Source organism: Empidonax traillii, unplaced genomic scaffold, assembly GCF_003031625.1.
Source record: "Empidonax traillii isolate 1590-97213 ecotype Southwest subspecies unplaced genomic scaffold, ASM303162v1 scaffold6448:size6049, whole genome shotgun sequence".
In the NCBI taxonomy this organism is placed as follows: domain Eukaryota; kingdom Metazoa; phylum Chordata; class Aves; order Passeriformes; family Tyrannidae; genus Empidonax; species Empidonax traillii.
This window is the reverse complement of record NW_020961641.1, coordinates 1-4,147: the sequence shown is the minus strand read 5'-3', so window position 1 is coordinate 4,147 and position 4,147 is coordinate 1. Positions and strand designations below refer to the sequence as shown.

The following is a 4,147-nucleotide window of genomic DNA, read 5'->3' as shown; positions in this document are numbered from 1 at the left end:
TCTGTCTGGACTGATGAGGTTACTGTTATAAATGGTGATCCTACATCCAGTGGCAGCACTGCATGAAATGACTTTAGCAGAGCTCAGTTGGTCAGTTCCATTGCTTTCCTTGTCCAAGCACACAGAACCAGGATTAGGGAACAGATCTGCCCAAAATTTCACTGCCATGGGCAGGTTAGTTACTCTATTCCTAGTCTAAAAGATCTTTTAAGGACTGCTGAAGTACATAATTCTTATGGATTTGTGTCCATAAATTCACTGCAGGCCCTCCCCATCTTAGGCAAAAACTTAAGGGCTCTTAATACTCATGAAATGCTTAAGCATGATAACCTATTACTCTCACCTGGCAGTTCCATCTTCTCCAGGAAAACACCTCTCTCATGGCATAACAAGTGCTGGGGCTTCAGCTGCTCCCTCCCACTAGGTTACAAGTTCATGATAAGATGCCAAAATACAAACTGAGGGGTTGGACACAACCTGAGTTGTAAACTGCATTCAAGAGACTGATTTAATCTCTTAAGACTGCTCCTTCCCCCTTTTAGCAACAGCTAATAAACCAAAAACACCACCCAAAATAAATACAACACCCTAAAACAAATGAAAAGGCACTACTGAACCCACATATTCCTTTTATAATCAAACTCTGAGAACATAACAGCAAAAGCCGACTAACAACGATTTTTAAAGTTAAACTCTTTAATTCTTCTGCATAAAGGCGAAGTGCGAAAAATGTAACACATTCCCTTATTTACAATCATCATAGATCACATGGAAGCATGCACATTGGAACAACAAGGTTCTAAATATTACTTCTTAAAAAAAGTGCTGTACAGATGTGTCCCTTGCATACACACACCCTGTGCTCCGTGGTGCGTGACTGAGCCACCCTTGTGCTGGGACAAGTGCCTGAGCATGCCCGGAAATAACATTTTGGGACTGGGAGTAGTTTCCAGGGAAGCAGCTTACTTCCAAATCAGCAGCACAATGGGATTTTAGCCCTTGGGTACTGCCAGCCCCACGGCAAGGCTGTGGCAAAATAGCAAAACCAAACTCCTGCAGAGAGACAACTCCCAGCTCTAGCATACATTGGTATCCCAGGACACGCTACACAAAATGCCACAAGGACTATAAAGTTCCTGTAACTGGCACATGAATTTTGAATAAACCACTGTAGCCACAGCTCTCACTTCAATCTTCTGAGCACAGTGCCAGAAAAGTAAAACAAAGGAGACCCTATCCCAACACCATCACAACCCTGAGCCTAGACAAGAGCAGCTCCACATCTGCAAATACTGCTGCTGACCCCCAGCTCTTGCAGGAACAGCAGGCACTGAACTCATCCTCTTACACTCTTTAACAGGAGACTGGCTCTTTGGGTCAGGCTGCAAAACATATCAAAGCAAAATCTGGGTATTTAAGCTGTGCTGCTGTTCTAACAGTCACTCATCCCCTTCGAGAAAAGGATCTGATTTTGATAAACGATCTCCTTTTCCTTTCTCTTCTCTCACTTAGCTTAGGCAGATGCTACCTTAATACATCTCAGAGAACAATAAACAGGCCAAAAGGATGATCACCCACTCCAGAAGTTCTGAACAGCTTGTCTTTAACAACTGGAGAAAGGCTGAAATTATCTACATTCTTTTGAAGCAGTTCTTCAGGCTGGATGTGCAATTCTGGTCCAGTAAAGCAAAGGGGCTCCTTGGTTTCAGGGCTGACATTCCTCCGTTTGACTGCATATTGAATCAATTCCCTGGCACAGCATTTAGGAGCAAGATCTCCATATGGAATGGCAGGATCCATCACCTGAAGCAGCCTTTGCAGTGTGATGCACATGTCACCTGCCAATGCAGATACAGCAGAAATGTTCTCAACAAAAGCTTTAAGGAACATCCATTGTCACTGTAGCACAGGCTTCAAGAAATCTGAAGTTATACACTTGAGGCACAGCTTGCAGAAAACAATCTATCCTTATAAAGATCTGCAGAAACCTAAACAAACAAACAAAAAAAACAGATAGCATTTTAAAAATATCCTATACATATTCCTGTAGTATTTGTCAAAGAAAAAAGGAAGCACCTGAGCCTACCATTCCCAACCCACCGCAGAATTTTCACCTAACTGTCATTATTAACTCATAAAATACATTTTTCTCTCAATTCTAATTAATGAATTTCTGCCATATCTTAGGTGTCCTACTGACTAAGGTTTTCACCTAGAAAGGAACCACATACATTCATCTTTATGGACATTTAACTGCCACATTTATTTTTCCTGTTTAAGACAGGAATTTTAACAAAAAGGCAGGTGGTGTGGAGTTCTACCACGTAACCCACTGTCTGGTTTTCAAGCAAGATTAACCTTCCACAGATGAAGTTCCTGCCATTTGAGAATTGGAGCTCACCATACCTAAAAGCCACGATTAAAGGCAGTGTCCCTTTAAATATTGATCTTCGCATCCCAGGAAACCAATGTGCTGCTCCACAAAGAAGCTTTTTAATTTACTTTGTATGCTTTACATCCAACATAGATATTTTTTCAATTAGAAAGAGTGATTACAAACCCCCTGAAAATACACACTCCCTAACAGAGCCTTATTTACAACAAAGACCACTGCAATATCAACTATCTAGAAACCAGACTCTGGAGTGTCATGTGGAGAGAAATGCTTCTTTTACCTGAATAATTTCACCTTGTGTTGATTGCACGTTTGCTGAGTGTAAATCTCTTCCTCTTGCAGTGCAGATCCTACATGACAGCACCAGTTTTCCAAGACTTGATCTGCTGATCTCAGACTACATCCCTATTCTTCAAGTCTTTTTTCTGTCACAGGAGAAATTCCTTCTTCAATACTTCTATATACAAAGAGAGACTAGATATTTTCAAATATTGAATTAGCACTTTGGCAAAGTGAATGCATATTAAATCTTACTCACGCTCAAAGAATTTAAATTAAAAAAAAACCAGTAAAATCAACAGAAAAATGCTGTCAGCGTTTTTTAAAAGCTCTATCTGCCTTTTCCTCCTATTGCTGAAACGCAAAATCTGAGTGTAAAACTGATTTTGTGCCATATTCTTAATGAGTCTTACTGTGCAAAATATTCAAAGATCACTGTTTAACATTTTTATCTTAGTCTACGTTTCCAAGCCTGCACCAAACATAGATCAAACACAGTCTAAATACACAAAAGACTCCCTGCTAATAAAACCTGTTTGACCCAAGATTACCACCCATCCTATTCATGTACCGCAGGAATCTACAGTCCAAGAGGAAATTTTCATTAAAATTTACTGCTGCAAAACTCGAAGTTGTGACTTCACTACAAAAATATTAAAATATAGAAAAGGTGCTACTGTAATAATTAAAAAAAACTGTCACTTTTCATTTGAGTGATAAAACACATTTTCTGGCTGACAGATAAATATTTCAATTTAGCAAATGTGAATTATTAAATCTTTTCATTCAGGTGCTGCGTTAAAGAGGATGGAACAAAATACTAATACTAATATAATAAAGGAATATAATATATATATACTAATATAATAAAGGAATAAAAAAAAGATCTGCTTGAAATGAACAGTTTGATTGTGTAGAATGATACTGTAGATAAGCTATTAAAACAGAACAGGTTAAATAAGTAGCCAGCACAAACTCACCTTGGTACTTAAATTTTTTTCCTCATTATTGTATCTTCAGCATTTGCACTGCCCCATCCTCTTTCCGAGTATTCTGACTGATGCCCATCCAAGAAACTGCTACAAAGTTTAAGCCTACAAATAAATAAAAAAAAAAAAAGACCAAGTGGCTTTATTATGGTAACCTTTTAAACCTTTTTACATTAAATAGGGCTACAACCTATGTATTCTAATACAGACTGTAACACAGTAACAGGACAGAATTTTCCCACACAACAAACAAATATCGGTCAACATATCCCTAAGAAGAACAGGAAAAAAAAAATCTATCTTTACAATAAAGGCTTGGATTGAAATACAGCATTAATCAACAAAGCTTCTAAATTAATATGCAAAAAAAAACCCCAAACCCTGAATGATGAGCTGCGTTTTATACCTCTCCAGCCTGCAGTCTGTGTCTCTGCAGGTTTTGTTGTCAGGCAGAAAGAAGTTGGATTTCTTCTGTTTCGGATTG

At 38.6% G+C, this 4,147-nt stretch overlaps 1 long non-coding RNA gene across 1 annotated transcript; it reads right to left on the bottom strand.

The window, feature by feature from the left end:
* Positions 1 to 687: 687 nt before the first annotated feature.
* On the bottom strand, positions 688 to 4,147 carry LOC114073439. The gene is made up of 4 exons (XR_003574324.1): positions 4,070 to 4,147; positions 3,655 to 3,768; positions 2,676 to 2,869; positions 688 to 1,988 (listed from the first exon to the last, which is right to left on the bottom strand). It is a non-coding gene; the product is annotated as an uncharacterized LOC114073439 (long non-coding RNA).